The 18,177-nt window shown below is 36.6% G+C and overlaps 1 protein-coding gene across 4 annotated transcripts in view; it reads right to left on the bottom strand.

The window, feature by feature from the left end:
* Positions 1–18,177, bottom strand: part of GALNT13 (polypeptide N-acetylgalactosaminyltransferase 13) — a 458,027-nt gene that overhangs the window by 411,612 nt on the left and 28,238 nt on the right. For 3 of the 4 annotated variants that reach the window (XM_031451413.2, XM_010985618.3, XM_064484785.1), the window contains exon 2: positions 13,563–13,633. The gene's annotated coding sequence lies outside the window, so the exon portion shown is untranslated. Of the gene's footprint in view, positions 1–13,562; positions 13,886–18,177 lie in introns of those variants that run through there. The other variant, XM_031451415.2, reaches the window with a different exon arrangement.

Here is an 18,177-nt window from a genome sequence, read left to right as displayed (position 1 = left end):
TCTAGAAATGAGATCTCTATCGTTTACATTGTAGCAGTGCGAAACAATGTTATCAAGAGGAAGTTTTTCTTATTACAGCTTATTTTTGAGTCAAGGTTCAATTCTAAAAGCAAACAGCTCATAAATTTTCTGCAACGGTTTTAGAGCTGTGTAGCTCAAACAGCAAGAGTATAAAGCTTCGTGATCAATAACATCTGTTTAGTCCAAGGAAAAGCTCCATTATTTATGTGGCTGAATGGTTATAATATCTTCTTTTGATTTTGATAAGCAGAGTAAATAATTCCAACCATTGACTGACATCTGAACAAATCAGTAGCTGTGCTCCATTCCAACATCTCATATCTATTAATTTCTGTAGAATGAAAGTGTTCAAACTGAGCAAGAAAATGCTGGTCTGATTCCTCTCCTGCAAAAACCATCATCAGTATAAAAATTCTCAGATATCCCACATCCATTCAGCTCCATCCCAGCAGAACAGCAATCAACATTTTATTTTTCTTTTTGCCTCACATTTCCGGCAGATACATACAAAGGCAGCAATCTTAATCAATGAAACCTATTAAACTGATGCATGGGATTTTTTTTTTCTTTATGCCATTTTTAATTCCTGGTTATTCTCACTCCTCTCATTTTATTAAGTTGTATTTCTCTCTAGTCATAGTTAAATCATGTTTCTCTTCATCATGTTTCTTATATTCCTGTTTTTATTCATCTCATTTCCTTTCCATATTCTCCTCTTTTTCCAGTTACAAAAATCACCTATCCAGGATTTTTCATTTCAATTTGCAATTGTCTCTATAGTATCGACTTCTCAGTTATTTTTCAACACGTCAAATGTTTTTCCTAGTCTTTCCCCAGCTTTCCCATATTTTCTTCCTCCTCAATGAAAACTCCGTATCTCTTGGCCATCCTAATATTTCTCCATAATCTCCACCTGCCATTTTACAGAAGCTCCTTTCCTTTCACCCAAATCCTGAATGCATGTTCTAAGTTCCTTCTTTATTCCAACCAAAACCAAAATGACAATTGAGGATGCCTAAGAAAGACTGTACTTGTAGTCACATGCCACTACTAATAAGACACTGAAGAGGCTAAATAATAGCAAAAATACCAGAACAGTCACTTGCATGAAACAGCCTGAAATATACAGTGTTTCTTCTAAAAATTCAGCAACAAGTAGCATGGTTAGGGGTATCAGACAGTCTTTGATTCAAGTCCCATCTCCCCTATCCTCTCATTTAGAGATACCAGAGAGGTGAATTTGCCCAGTTAAGTCTAGCTGTTCCCAGGTTAATAAAAGGGCAGTAAGAGCCATCCCTACTTACAGGGTCATGGTAAAGATTATGCACATAAAATGAGAGTCAGAAGAATAGGCACACAGTAACTACTCAGTACATGTTAGTCATTGCTATTACTATGATCAATACTGTTATGAGCAAAATAATTTGTTAATACAGCTTAAAGAAAAAAGCATTTAAGATTTATTCAAATATAGGCTATTTGTTTTCCTTATTTGGAAAATTTAAGTACCTAAATGCTCTCAACTCTATGCTAGATGCTTGGGACATCTTACCTCCTAGAGCTTAAAATATAGTATTTCCAGATGAAATCAAAGACCTGTTAAGAGCAGGGCCATTGATAAGAGTACCAAATTTCATTGTTTTTATTTTGTTCCTAATGCATCCCATCACTTTACTTAGATATATTTTTATAGAAAATAATTAGAAGTACTAATAAATTTGCTGGCAGACTTTGACGATTTTGAGACATAAAGTGACACTGCCCAGAAGGCAGGTGAATATAGGAATTGAATTTTAAGAGAGGTAAAGATGAGGAAGTTGGGAAAGCAATGTTAATTAAAGCCAGAGAAACTGCCACAAAGAATCCCACAGAGTCCAATCTGAAAGGAAGATAAGCCCACAAATGAGATTAGGGAAGGGCTATGAAGGGAAGAGAAAATCTGGAGGGTGCAGTGTTACTGGTAACAATAGAAGGAATATTTAAAAAGAGAGGGCATGATTAATGGTACAAAACCATGCTAAGAGATCAAAAAAAAAAAAAAAAAAAAAAACGTATAGTCTATGTATAGTCCCAAGACTAACTTCAGTGGCCTAAGAAAGAACATCTTCAGATAAACAGAGAAAGCAAACCTCAGTGTATTGAGGTCTGAAGTGGAGGATGCAATTTTGAGGCAGAGAATGTAGGCAAATCTTGGAAACATTTCGCTGTGAGCGGAGAGAAGAGCTACTGTGTAGTTGAAAGTAGACTTGGAATAAAGGGAGGATCTATGCACAGGTGCATGTTTGTTTTTAAGGGGAAAGATACTTTGAGGTGTTTAATGCCAATGGGGAGGAGATCAGGGGAGAGCAAGAAGACTGAAGATACAGAAGAGAAAGAAAATACTCATTTGATTTAGGGCTCTTGGAACACGCACAGGTGAGATGCAGAGCATGCATGATGGCACTGGCTCATGGAGGGAGAAGCATCAGAAGGGAGGAACAAAAGGAGTCATGGACAGTAAATTAGCAGGAACCTCGTAGTTCATGGATGCTGTTTTCTCTGTATGTCATCTGCTAAGAAGGAAGAAAAGAGAGTAGTGTGGAGTTAGAGCACAGGACAGCAGAAAAGGGTTTATACCAAACTGAAGAATGGAAGACATCTCTCTGGAAAAACACATAAAAGTTGCATCTCAGAGTGAAGGGCTCAGCTGAAGTTGTCATCCCAGATTCTCATCCTGCTTGCCTGTTATAGATCATCTCCTCTGATGCTCGTCCAGAGGGACTTAGGCACGCTTCCCTCTCTATTCTTTTATGCCTTTCATGAAACAGGTTAACTTCAGATGGTAGGTATTTTATTTTGTACTTTCCATTTTTTAAGAAAGTATATCAACTTAAAAATCAGATTAATTTTTAAGTACAAATGAAGCAAATGCAATACTGTATGATACAAATCTCAGTGATCTCTTAGTTACCATGGTTTGAATGTGCTGGAAATGATCCGTAACACCCTTCTCTCCTAAAAAGTAATGATGCTGCATCTTGCCAAACCTTTGCCCTCATACCTGCAGACACAGCAAAGGAGGAAATCCCAGTGAAGGAAGAAGAAACCCAAAGAATTGTGCTCTGAGCTAGATGCATGCTACTAGGGGAAAAACTGCTTGTGGTCACGACTACCACATGGATAAACACTGAAGTGATACTCTTTTCTCTCTCTTCTTCTTCCCTCCTCCCTTTTTTTTTCAGCTCGGCCCTGTTTCCAAGATACCTTCTAGTTTGACTCTGCTGCTCAACTGGGTGTCTCTGATACTGACTGAGGTTGCCTGGCAACGTGACCAATGGAACACGTACCAGCCTGTGTGGTGGCTCTATTTTTTGGTCTGCAGGTGGGAGATTTGGATAAAATGTCACGAGGTTTCCACACTGCACCTCTGTTTCAATTCAGTGAGTGTATAATGAAGTTTATTGCTTGCAACAGTATTACTATAGTTTATTGCATTACTCAGCATTGTTTGGAGGTTTTTATTTTTGAAACAATTATTAATACTTCCAAAAATTGTTAAGAGATCAGAATTGCCCTTCAAAATACTTCTTACCTTTTTAGAAGTTCATTATCATAAAGCAAAAAAAGTTTTAAATATTAAAAACCAAAAGGTTATTAATGGGGAAGAGATGTAAGGATAACTTCCTGGCGATTGGAAATGTTCTGTATCTTGATCTGGGTGGTAGTAACACAAGTCCATAACTATGTAAAAATCCATCAATCTGTATATTTCATATTAGTGCACTTTGCACACTTTAATATACATATGGCATACTTCTAGAATTTTAGAAGGTATTAACAAGATAAATAAATATACATACACTGATAGAACCAGAGGCTATGCACGCTTGAAATATGTTTGAAAACAAAAATAATCTCTAGGGTTTTATCCCAGAACATAATATCTTAAAGACTGGGCATTGCTGTTGCATTTAACCAGTTTAACAATAGAGACTATTCTGCCATATGGCAACCATGCTTTTACTAATAACTTGCTATTTACAGAGAAGGAGCCTTAACTGTCAATTCAAGCGGGCAAATTGAGAAGAGCAGACAGCCCTAACAGCCCCATACTGCAAATGATTTGCTATTTGTTTCAGCCTCACTGGATTGCAAGTAAAATGTTTCAGATGCAGAGAAAGATCACATCTGGAAATTTCCCTCAAGGTAAGATTTCATACACAGAGTCACAGATATGCCTTGCTGGTCTGGTCTCTGTGGGGTGCACCAGACCCACAGCTTCATACAAAATAATCTGGACAGAAAAATAGACTGGCAAAATTGAACACACACTTTTAAAACAGAGATCCTTAGTAGCTTTATTTTACTGTATTTCACCTATAAAACTACTATACAATATCCATACTGGAGAGAAAGGGCATTTTCTGCACTTTACCCATTGGACCATCCAAAGAGCTTAGCACTAAACGTGTATAGGTTTTAAAAGTACTTCTACACTGTTCTTATTTCAGTTGTTATTCACCATCAATTTAATACATATTGCCCAATTTATATATGAGTAATCTAAGGCCCATAGAATTTAAGTGACTGGCCCAAAACAACACACTCTGTCTAAGCCAGCAATCTTTGCAACCAGAATTTGAAGCCAGTTTTCTAACATACAACACCATGTTGCTTAATGAATATCTATTGTTTCATGTCAGGATGGGCAAAACCTCTCAACAAAGCCAGTTCCTGTAAAAAAAATCAACTTCGGTTTGAATAAATAAGTCTTTATTAGTTATTTGCTGGTCTTTCGGAAATTTCTTTTGACAAGAAAATCTGTCTGGGGCACATTAAAATACATACAACGGTGAGTTAAAGCTGTCAAATAGATGGTAGAGGTCAGCTCGTCCACCTGACTGGTTGTCAGCTGACAAAACTGAGGTCCAGAGGGTTATGATGACTTTCACAAGTTTCATAACTTCTAATGGAAAAATTCAAACTAGAACTCCTCTTATCTGTTTCTTTACATTACATTAAAGTGTTACTATCACAAACCTAAATTTTGAGCACTGTTTCAGTGTGGTTCAAAGTATAAAAATGGTATTTTTAAAGGGTAGAAATTGAGAGTCTCAAATCAATCTAAAACATAAAGCTTTACCCAAGAGAAACAGGTAAATTGCCTCTCTCCCCTTCTCAATCAATATTAAGGCATGAATAGACTCTGTCCTCCCTTAAATAACTGAATTTATGTTAATACAAGGTAGCAGAAAGAACACATACTATATTAATCTCCTCCTATGGGACAGACCCTTTGCATACATTATCATATCCAGTCCTCACAGACCCTTTGTGTACATTATCATATCCAGTCCTCACAAAAATGCTTCCAGTAGTTATTATCATGCCCTTACGGCTGAGAAAGTAGAACCAGTTCAATACCTTGTATAAGAATATGAAAAGGAATATGAAAGAATAAGAAAAATATGAAAAGGAATATATATGCATAACCGAATCACTATGCTGTACACCAGAAATTAATACAACACTGTAAAATGACAGTACTTAAATTAAAAAATAAATAAATAAATAAAGAATCCTTGCTCAAGGTCACACAACTAGTAATCTGCAGAGCTGAGATCAGGAACCCAGCTCTGTTTGATGACAGAACCTGTGTGTTTTAAGCCACATTATCCTGCCTCAGAAATCAGATTACTTAAATGTAGTCTGCATCCTGTAATTGTGACTGAGTCCACTAAGAGCCTACCCAATATTTAGTTTTCCTTCTTTGCGAGGGACACATTCAGAGGAGTTGTGTGTGCAACTGAAGCATTGTATATAACAGGTATTTTACAACAAAGAGTAATGATGGTTAGGTAGGAATTACTGAGTGAAGTTTCCAGGGAATCTCTAAACGGGGGCTAAACCAGCTGGTAGCAGGCCCGTCTGTCACTGCATTTTATTTTTCATTCCTGTTGCACAAAACCCAAATATGATGGCTGGGCTCCCAGAGTCAGCTTAGCCACTGGGTAAGTTCTGAGGGTGAAGTCACATGGCTGTAGTGTTGGAGCTGAACTATGTAAAGAAACTAGATTCCCTACTGGCCGAAGCACTCCAGCTCTAGCCCCACAAGGCCACTGACCAGACTCCTTCACGCAGGAGAAAACCTGAACTCTACCCGGTTTAAACCAATGACACTTTGTTATACATAATCCACTGAGCCTCAATGCTCACAGAACCGTGACAGCAGCGACTCCTTCTGTGTGGAAAGACTGCTAAAGCTGGCACTGGTTCAGGAGCCCTGGCTCTGATAAATGCAGACGAGGCAACATGAGGAGGAAAAAACTCATCTCACTTTGGAAAACTTAAAAAGCGGGGTCAAAATAGATACGAAAAACATTTTGTGGTTTTGCTACCACATAGAAGATCAAAAGCCACCAGAGAATATCGCTTTCATCCTAACAATGAGAAAAGGCCAGATAATCTATAAAATAATAACTTTTCTTGAGCTCATCAGAGACCTGGGGTCACAAGGCAAAGAGATTAACTAAATTTCAAAGGGTCACAGCCACTCTGAGGGGAGACGGGACACAGCAACCATTTCACCTTCGACAGAACATGAGAGGGCTGGGTGCTCATTTTACAATGGTAAGAAGGAAACAGCTGAAATGGTAACAAATACTCAAAGGCCAGAATGGGTGGACAGGACAGGATAGACACCCTGCGATCCCCCAGACACAAAGGGAGAGACACTCATTCATAAGCTCTTTTTTTTTTTTTTTTTTCCAGGCAGTTTCTGGCAGCTCAGCAGAAGGATTAGGGTCAGGGCCAGAAACCGGAGAGAGCACTCTGGTGTCACAAAGATACAAAGCCCTTTCCAATTCCCCAAATTCTTCTTTAACACAAAGCAAAATTTAGCCTTTTAGGATAGAAAACCCTCATACTCCCAAAGGCCCTGGAAAGGATCCAGAGTCCCTGGGAAAGAGGCAGAAAACAAGTCACCTGGCCCTGTGGGGGAGTGGGGCAGGTAAACTCTTGGCCCCAGAATCTTACACTGACACAAAGCAGAGACTGGCTATCACTGGGGCAAGCGCAGGACGTTTTCTCCCAGCAGAGAACCCCACAGAGTAAAGGAAGAGTTTGAGCCCCTTGGAAGGAATGAGCAGGAATACTGAACCCCACCCCCCAGCTGTGGCCCAGGTGCAACAGCACAGTCTACAATTAAGCTCATAGATACAAACTACTATATACAAAATAGAGAAACAACAAAGTCCTACTGTATAGCACAGGGCACTATATTAAATACCTTGTAATGGCCTATAATGAAAAAGAATGTGAACAGGAACATTATATATATATATACATATATATACATGTATGTATAACTGAATAACTATGCCGTACACTAGAAATTCACACCACATTGAAAATTGACTACTCCTCAATAGATAGACAGACAGACAGGAGCAAAAGAACCCATAACCTTCCTGACCCCACCAAGAGCAGAGCACCAAGTAACAAGCACCCTAGCACTGGGGTGGAACCAGAATGTGACAAGAGGCTTCCTCTGTGATGCAAACCTAGGAGGGCAGAGAATAAACACTGAGAAAAACCCTCTGGCACTCTAGGCCCCACCCACACTAAGGACAAGGAAGCAGCAGGTCTGCCGCTGGAATCTGAAGCTGAAAAACATCCATCAATATAAATTGCTAGATGAACAAAGGAAAAAGAAAAATCACTTGATAATCTCGATAGATACAGAGGAAGCATCTGACGAAATTCAAAACCCAGTTATCGGAAAAAATCCCAGCAAAATCAGACTAAAAATCTGTTTTTCAATCTAATGTACTATATTTTTAAGGCAGAGGTAACAGTAAGCAGATTTTCAACTCCAGGGTGGGTGGGCACCCCTAACTTCACTCCCATGTTGTTCAAGGGCCAACTGTATATGAGATAAAGTTCAAATAGCACAGCTAACATCTATTGAGAATTTACTGTGTTAGGAGCCACTGTAAAGTATCATATCTCACTGAGCTTTACAATATTCAGAAGACACAGTACTATTATGGTCACATTACAGAGGTGAGGAGACTGGCAGAGAGCGCTGAAGTAACTGACACGAGTCACACAGCTAAGGAGGCCTCGTCTTAAGATCAGAACCAGCGTTATCAGTCTGGGTCTGGAGCCCTGCTCTTAAGTATCACGTTGTGCTACTTCCCTAATGCAGAAAAAGAGAGATACCCCCTATGCTGGGTGTTAGGTTTTCCCTTGTCAAAACTATTGTTTAGTATCATAGGCAAACTAAGTCTAAAATATTGGTCTTTCATGGACCCAAGATATTAAATCTTTAATTTAGCACTCTATCCTTGTTTCATTTGAAGTTCTGCTAAGGAAGGAAGACAGATCACATTAAGATGACATATTTACTATTCTAATTTATAATTGAGCAATATCATAAATTACACTGTTCCTGTTGCCCAGCATGGAAGTGAATATGTACAATAAGATTCATCACTAAACAAAGGGATAGTTCTCCCTAAAGGTCAGAAGATTTTTCTCCCTACTGAAGACTTAACTAACAAAGGGGTACACTCTTAAAAAAAAAAAAAAAAACTCTAAAAAAAAAATCTGTCTCTACTGTTAACATCATTTTCCAGTTCAGTCAACCTGGAAATCTCAGTTATTTTTCAGAGGAGTGATGTACAGTGGTTAACTAGAGATACTCTGGAGCTTGACTGAATGGGATTCAAGTGTCAGCATGGCTATTTTCCAGTTCTTGACCTGGGACAATTTAAATTCTTAGTTAAATTGTGCCTTAGTTTCTATTATGCAAAGTAGGGATGACATTAGCATCTACCACTCATGGTTGTTGGAAGCTTAAGTAAATGTAAATCATTTAAAACAGAGCCTAGTATGCAGTAAATGCTACACAAGTGTTAATTACTATTATTATTCCCTGACCCTACTTTCTTCAAAAATCTGTTCCTTTCTCTCCATTCCCACTGCTATGACCTGGGTTTTACCCTCATCCCTTCATTCTTACTCTGCTACATTTTCCTAAAAATTGTTTTTCTTGTCTAGAACTGGAATCCATTGTGAAGACAACACCAGACTAATATTCAAATAAGAAATTTTCTGTTTACAGGATTGGCCTTACAAAATATTCTGGTTTTTTTTTTCCATTCCCTATTAATTAAATTCAGATTTCTTATTTTGATTATCAGTATTACCTACAAACCAGCTCCAGCCTTATTTTCCAGTGTTACGTCCTTAGTCCAAGACAAGAAACTTACTCTTGTCAAACGAGTTAATTTACCATCACTGAGTGTAAAGTATGCCTTTTCTCTGCTAAACCTGGAGATGCCATTTCCTTGACTTCTGTTAACACTTTCCACCTGCATAAAGATCTAGCACAGATGTAATCTCAATGATGAAATCTTGCACCAATGCAGTTCATAATTGTATCTCCTTTCCTAAATCTCTTCTAATGCTTTATTTTCATATACATGTATTTATGTGTATATAGATGACCTTTTTTTTTATTATTTCTCAAATAATTTGAAATGGCTTTATTAATTTGACTAAGTTAGATTATTCTGATGATCCCACACCCTGACACCACATCCTCAGCCTTATTTATGCCTGGGCACATCTTATTTCCTCAAACTGAAGACAGAAGTTTCTTGAAAGTCATTTTTTTGTCTCTCCCTCTCACTTGCTCTAGTACTGAACTATCACCGTGCCTCTCATATCACAGGACCATGTGACTTTTTCTTCAAATAAATGAAACAGAATCACTAAATGTAATCACTCGCTTTGTCTTCAAAGTCCAACTCTGGAAATCGAAAGTAGAAGCACTCTATGTGTTCTTTGAGCTCAAAACCAAGAGTAGTGAGAGAACACCAAAGAACTGGCCAAATTCATACTTACAGCAGCAGTACTTTGTATACTAGTAAGTTTGAAAATACCCCTCCGGTAAAACGTTACTAATGGCTTGTTTCAAGAAGTGATGTGTAAAGGAGTTGGGATTAGTGGATGACTGAAATGGAAGAGGAAGTTGACCAAAGGGTGGAGAGGGCAAGTCCCAGTGCGGCTGACGACTTGTAAGGAGTGTCCCTGAACTCTGACACACCGGAAAATGATGAATAGGAAGGCGAATGATGAAGTCAGGCTGGACTTTTCAATCCAAACCTCTTTGCCCTGCATGAAGTGACTGAAAAACTGCAAGAAGAAGGTGTGATCAGTCACTTCACATTTTGAGAAGTAAGATTAATAGAAGCATAAGGTATGGTCTCTGGCCCTAGGGAAGGAACTTTTTAATTTTTCAAGTTTTCTTTATTCAAAGAGTACTTTTTCAAGGCAATTAGTTTTGAGTTGCTGCGTGGTCCTATCAACACTTAATATAAGGCAACTGTCATTTGTTGAGCTGAAATTCACTCATCAACTACTTACTTATTAAAGAATTAATATCTATGAGCTGAGGTTTGGGAGTAAGATTTTTATGCAAATAAAAGAAAGTTAGATAAGCCGCTGAATTTCAAGGCTTAATATCCAGGTTAAGAGGTTAAAGAAGTTTTAGAATTAGATCAACCTCTAAAAAGAAAATGAGTGGAAGATCTGAACAGACATTTTTCAAAAAATACACTTATGGTCAACAGATACATGAAAAAATGCTTAACATCACTAATCACCAGGGAAATGCACATCAAAACCACAATGAGATATCACCTTGTATCAGTCAGAATGGCTATTACCAAAAAGACAAGAAATAACAAATGTTGGCGAGGATGTGGAGAAAAGGGAACCCTTGCTCAATGTTGGTGGTGTGGAAAACAGTATAGAAGCTCCTCAAAAAATTACAACTACCATAGGATCTGGCAATTCCATTTCTGGGTATTTATTTTAAAAAACAAAAACACTAACTCAAAAAGATGTATGCACCCCCCTTTTCATTGCAGCATCTTTTACCATAGCCAAGATATGGAAACAACCTAAGTGTCCACTGATGGGTTATTGGATAAAAATGTGAGATATATATATGAATATATATAGCATACCATATCTTTCTAATTGTGATACACAAACACACACACACACCAGAATACAGAATACAACTCGACCATAAAAAAGAATGAATTCTTGCCATGTGCAACAACATGTACAGACCCTGAGGGCATTATGCTAAAGTGAACTAAGTCAGACAGTGCAAGACAAATGCCCTATGAGCTCACCTATACGTGGATTTAAAAACAAACAAAACCCCCACACTCATAAAGAGAACAGACTGGTGGTTGCCAGAGGAGAGAGTGGGGGTGGGCACAATGGGTGATAGGGGTCAAAAGGTATAAACCTCCAGTTACAAAATAAATGTCATGCGGGTATGATGTACAGCATGGTGATTATAATTAATAATATTGTGCTGATATTTGAAAGTCACTAAGAGAGTAAATCTTGAAAGCCCTCATCACAAGAAAAAAATATTCTGTAAGGATGTATGTTGACAGATGTTAACTACACTTACTGTGGTGACCATTCTGCAGTATACACAAACATTGACTTTTTATGTTGTACATCTGAAAATAATAGTGTTTATGTCACTTATACTTCAGTACAAAAAAGAATTAGATCACCCTCAAGCTTCGTTCCCATGGATAATAAATTTAAGCTTTCTGTGGTGCATCTTCCTCATATGAAAAATGGAGATAATAACTTATCCACCTCATGATATTATTGCTTAGATTAATTAACTGAGATGTTGAATGTAAAGTGCATGTGATACAGTAGATACTTAATAAATACATACTGTTTTTTTGTCCACATCCCTTTAACTTCCATGAATTAACAGAACATTAGATGAGACTATTCCCCCAATTTTCTGACAGTCATTTTAACAATTCTCTTTATTCTGTATCTGTAAGTTTGCCTGGTCTCCTTGAAAACAAGCATTTCAGACTACATAAGCACATGACTGGCCCCTCTTTCCTCAAAACAGCACACAAACACACTTGCAGGCTAGGTGTGCAGTCAGCACATAGGATGTAAGTGCTGTCTGTCTGAATGGTTTGTTTCTTCACTAAAAGTTCAAAGAAGGAAAAGTACTAAAAGCATCTTGATCTGTGTATGAAGAAGGCTGAAGTTTTGTTTCTTTTTGAGCATGTCAATCGACAGTACTCGCTGAGTACCTTTGTTGTGTACTTGATATAATGTAATCATGAAGTTGTAATGCTTATTAACATACATACTTGAAGTAAAATATCCACATGAATCAATTCCAGTTTAACAACCATGAACATTTACCAAGCATTAACTATGTAGCTGGACCTGTACTGTAGTTTACATGTATTAACTCACCACAAATTTGGTCATTCCTAATCTTAGATCCATTTTTAAGAGACATTAAGTAATTTATTAAAAGTCATATAGCTAATAAATGATAAATCCAGAATTTAAACCCAGCTGGTCTGAATTCAGAGTCAAAATTCTTAAAACACTACACTATGCTGCCTTTTTAAAAGTACTTACACTGGGAGACAATGTACAAACATCAATACTGTCATCACTGCCTCCACATTTTTTGGAAATTTTCATTTAGAATCATCCTCCAGATTACCCTACTGCATCAAACAAAGAATCTGAGCACGTGGAGGCTAGGACTCTGTGATTCTATGGTTCCTTCCAACTCTAAAATAGTAATATGAGAGCATTTAATTGTGTTTCTTTAATGAATGAAGGAAGACTTTTAGAGAACTCCAGAACTCTAGGAACTTTTTATCAAAGAATAATTTAGGTGATTTATAGACTTTCTTCCAGAATTCACATTTTCACTTATTTCCTGCCAGTTTAAAGCAGTCTAAGTGAGGCATCAGAAGCATCATTTGAAATGGAAGCAGTGACACGGTAGCCAACAACAACAACAACAACAACAAAAAGCTGCACCATTTCCATGACACTGCTTAAGCAAAACAAAAACCCAAAGAAATAATTAGAACAAGTTTGTACTCTTAAATACTCAGGCTCTTATATTTTCTGAAAAGTCGTATGTTTTGATCAAAACCCAGGTCATCACTTTAAATAGATACTGAGTGAGTAATAAAAACTTCTGGGTTCTCTGTTCTCTCATTTATAGAATGTGAATAAAAATAGTGATCTTAAAATATTTGAGGGAGAATTAAGGCAAAATATATAAACTATCTCCTACACAGCAAATCTTAATCCTCAGCAAATCTTAATGTTTAATTCAATATTCCTTTTTAAAATTTCCATAGCAAGACTGCCTAATAACATCAGTTTTTTTCTTCATGCTTCTCAACTTATGAGTAAAAGGGAAAAAAACTCAGTAAGTGATAAAATTATGTACGAGATATGTATATAGAATAATGGTAAAATCAGTCACTAGATATCTTGAAGTTATACAATTTAATTCAGACCACAGAATAGCCCAAATTTTTACCTTTTATACACATTTTCCTCAGTATTCATAAATATCAAGAACTGTAAATAGAAATGTATTCTTTTATGACTGTCTGCCATATTCAGCATGACTGCTATTGAGTGGAAAAATAAAAATACGTATTACTTACTGTATGTGGCACTTGGCAATTTCAAAATGATTTGCAAACATTCATCCTCAGAATACTCCTACAAAATGCATCTGTGAAAAGAAAAAAAAATGCAAAAGAGTAAACAATTTGCCAAGGTCACAGAAAAACTAATTCAGACCAACACACACTTAGATACTACACACTTGAACATACTGAAATATGGTTTTGCAAAATGTAGAGTATACATCTAGCAAATTATAATAGGCTGATGAACACAAATATCCCCAACTATATGCAAATATTCTATGTATCAGTCAAGGAGGACCCTCTTAAGATGAGTCTGCACATGGGGTTCATATAAAATGCAAGAAACCTAGTGCCCCCAGAACATGGTAGAACAACATAAAAACAATTAAAAAATATGAGACATTTATAAGTAAATCTAGTTGGAGATTTTAGGTGGTTAGTAAATAATTCAAGTTTTTAAAATAATACTTTTGTCTGATATATGAAGATCACTGAGTCAGAGGAGAATTTTGCTTGATTTATCCAGAGGACTGCACCAATTCACTTTGTAATTGCATTTCAATTCTAACTGAAAACCTTGCACTGAGAAAAATGCAGGCATGCCACTTGCACATTTCACAAAAAAAGACAAATTCATTTTTTTTTTCAAAAAGCCAATTATAAGGAGAAGGTTATTTAATTAGACTTCATTCATTTATTTGTTTTAGAGGAGAGGTGTTGGGAAAAGCATAGTAATTTCAAAGCACAAATTGTTTCAACTTAAGTGAATTTTATGCTTCTGGGTATACTGTTTTATAAAAGAACTGTTCAGATGAAACAAAACAAAACATGACCTACTGATAATTAAAGTAACCCTTCACAGTACAACATGTTGTTTCAGACAGATCGAACGCATAATGGACAATACAAATAAAAATTAAGTAGCAAGCGTCTTTAGAGGAACGTTAGTTCTTAGCGACCGGCAGAATTTCTGCCCAGACATTTGGTTCTTTACAGGACTAAGCAGAAATACCAGCTCACCCCATCAACAGTTCAACAAGCAGAACAGGCATTCTGAGTTGAACATCTAATTTATCTTCCTCTAGTGTGTGAAAGACAACAGGATGGCACTACCCTCTACGTGGCACAGGAACGAATTATGTCACTAAAATCCTCAACAGAGAGCCTCTTGAATAAGAGCAAACTAGATACAGTTAGCAAATTTATAGTCAAATGTCAAAAGTAAATCAGCAAATTCCTAAGAAAATATATTTTTCAATAAATTTCATTTTTCTAAGTTTAAAACTTAGAACTTAATAGAAAATACAAACATGTTCACATATAATTTCAATAAAATAACATTATAAAAATTAGCAGATCTGTGTATGTCTTCATACTTAAGCATACTCATCCTCCTCAGCAAGAGAACTGAAGTTAACACTAATCACACGACTTGCCCAATTTGACACAGCTAACAAGGAGTGATCCTGAGCTCAGAGCCAACTTTTCTAATCCCAGTTTCTTCTTACTACAATACCCACGAGTCTCTTCTCAGTATCCAAAGCAGAGGTTGCAAACTGGGGGATAATAACCAACTCTGGCTTAATGCAGTGTTATTTTTCTTCTTTTTTCCACATCACACACCATGATTTTGAAAATATTTTAAAATATTCAAAAGCAAGAGATTTCTCATACGCAGCCTAATTTCTAGCTCTTTTTGAACAAGCAAAGAGAGCTTGAGGCTGGGCTCACAGCTTCCAGAGAACAGAGAAACGTCTGCTGCTCTCAGATGGGACATGCCTCCTGCACTCATCTATTTCCTACTTTTGCAGACTGTCTTCTGCGCTGCAATTTTCAGGCCCTGGAGTGTTTTGCTCCTGATCTAAATCTCCCTTATCTCCCAACCACAAACAGACTTCTTTACTGAGAAACTGGAGGAATAATATTAATTAGGCTCAAAGAGCTTATTTCATCAGTTGAAGTGACTGCTTCTGAGTACATTTGTCTATATTCTTATAATCAGCTATTACTTATCAGTTACCTTGTTTTAACCTATATATATGTGTGTGTGTGTGTGTATATATTTTTTATATTTCATGGGCTTCAATTTCCATGTATTTAAATATATATTTGATAATTTTTAAAGCTAAGGGAGATATTTTAAAGCACAACTTATTGGCACATAGTAAGTCTTAATCATCTTCAATCGTGATTTTACAATTACGATGGACACATCTTTCAGAGAGATACCTCCTGGATTGATAGTATCCTATTTGATAAAGTAATTAAAGTGATAAAGAAAAAACATTCAATTTAACTACAGCTGGATAAAGAGAATGCTGAACACTAAAGGTAAAGCAATGCAGCCCACGAATTCCGGTTAGATCGTGGCCTATTTGCAAATAACGTAAAATATCAATATGTTTTGTAGAACGCTTTAAAAACATGGACCTGGAATTCGGGGTAGTTGTGGTAACAGCAGCCACCTAAATCTGAAACTTTTCACAAATACTGTAAAAAATACAGCCAACAAAAACAAATAAAAACACACAAATCCTAGGCCTTCAGCATAACTGGGAGTTGGAGAATAATAAAAATGTCAGATTCCCTGTAAACAGAAAATTAAACACCAATTTCTAACAGAGCTAGCTTTCAATCTCCCACTATATGTCTTAGAGAGATCTAAGGGGTCCAGAAACTGAGGAAGAGAAAAGAGAAAAACAAAGGTCCTAAGAGTGACATAAAACTCACTCTCAGAAAGTTCACTGAAACTATGAAAATATGAAAAAACTATCCTGACATATTAGAATATGAACACAGGGAGGAGACTTTATATGGAATTCAAGGTGATGACATTTTTTCTGGGGGAGGAGTAAGGCATTTTAAAATGATGGAGATATGTCGAAAGGACATAGGCTCCAGCTTCAAGAAGTACTCACAAGTCCAATTTGGGACAACTGGAAAATCATAATAAATAGTTATTGTAAAGAATATAAAATATAAATAAATAAAAAATAAAGCTATATATAAATTATATAAAGAAGAAGGGAAAATTTTCTCTTTGGGTAGAATACAACTAACAAATATAGATGGATTCATGGAGTTAGAACATCACCTTTAAGTGCACATTATACTTAACTGATTTAGTCCAGAAAATACCTGTGGATCAGCACATGCAGGTTGAAGTATTATGACAAGCAAGGTATTTCCATAGTCTTAAAGTATCTTCTCAAAAATCACTTACTAATTATAATGGGGAAAATAGTACCTTTCAATGGAGAAACTTGGCAGAGACCTTAACTAACTGATCAAAGACAACATCATCACTGGGACAAACACACAGGACAAGTCTCCAAGGACAATGCACTTGAGAAGGACACATCGTTTCAGGGGCATGTCTGCCAAAAATGTGTAACCTGCATCAATCGTTAGGAAATACCAGGCCAACCCAAACAGAGGAAAGTCTAAAAATACCTTGTCTGAATTTTTTAAATTCGAAGTCATTAAAAAAAACAGGAAATGTTCCAAATTAAAGAATACTTAAAAGACATGACAACCAAATGCATGTGTCACCCTAAACACACTGAGTTATAACAGAATTTAGTTTAAAATGTTATTTTTTAATTGAATTGATCCTTTTTATTTCTTTTTCTTGTCTAACTGCTATGACTTCCAATATTATATCAGAAGTGGTGAGAGTGGGCATCCTTGTCTTATTCCAGATTTTAGTGGGAAGGCTCTCAGCTTTTCACCATTGAGTATTCTGCAGGCTGTAGATTTGTCATAAACAGCTTTTATTATGTTGAGATATGTTCCCTCTATACCCACTTTAGTTCGTTTTTATCATAAATAAGTGTTGAATTTTATCAAATGCTTTTTGTGCACCTATTGAGATGATCATATGATTTTTGTCCTTTCTCTTGTTGATATGGTGTATCACGTTGATTGATTTGCATATGTTGAACCATCCTTGTGTCCCTGGGATGAACCCAACTTGATCATGGTGTATGATCTTTTTTAAGTGTTTTTGGATTCTGTTTGCTAATATTTTGTTGAGGATTTTTGCATCTATGTTCATCAACAATATCGGCCTATAGTTTTCTTTTTTGGTAGTCTCTTTGTGTGGCTTTGGTATCACGGTGATGGTGGCTTCATAGGATGAGTTTGGGAGTATGCCCTCCTCTTCAATCTTTTGGAAGAGTTTGAGAAGGATCGGTATGAGCTCTCCTTTGTATGTATGACAGAATTCCCCAGTGAAGCCATCTGGTCCTGGACTTTTGTCAGTGGACCAAATGCTCCAATCAAAAGACAGAATGGCAGACTGGATAATAAAACAAGAACCTACAATATGCTGCCTACAAGAGATCCACTTTAGGATGAAGGACACACATAGACTGAAGGTGATAGGGTGGAAAAAGTTAGTTCATGTAAATGGAAATGACAAGAAAGTGGGAGTAGCAATACTCTTATCAGACAAAATAGACTTTAAAACAAAGGCCATAAAGAAAAATAAAGAAAGACACTATACAATGACCAAAGGAGCTGTACAAGATGAGGACATTATACTCATTTATATGCACCCAATATAGGAGCACCCAACTATATAAAACGAATACTAACAGACATAAAGGGGGAAATTGATGGGAAT

This window comes from Camelus dromedarius, chromosome 4 (genome assembly GCF_036321535.1).
Source record: "Camelus dromedarius isolate mCamDro1 chromosome 4, mCamDro1.pat, whole genome shotgun sequence".
Lineage (NCBI taxonomy): Eukaryota > Metazoa > Chordata > Mammalia > Artiodactyla > Camelidae > Camelus > Camelus dromedarius.
The sequence above is the reverse complement of the archived record's forward strand: the minus strand, read 5'-3'. Positions and strand labels throughout refer to the sequence as shown.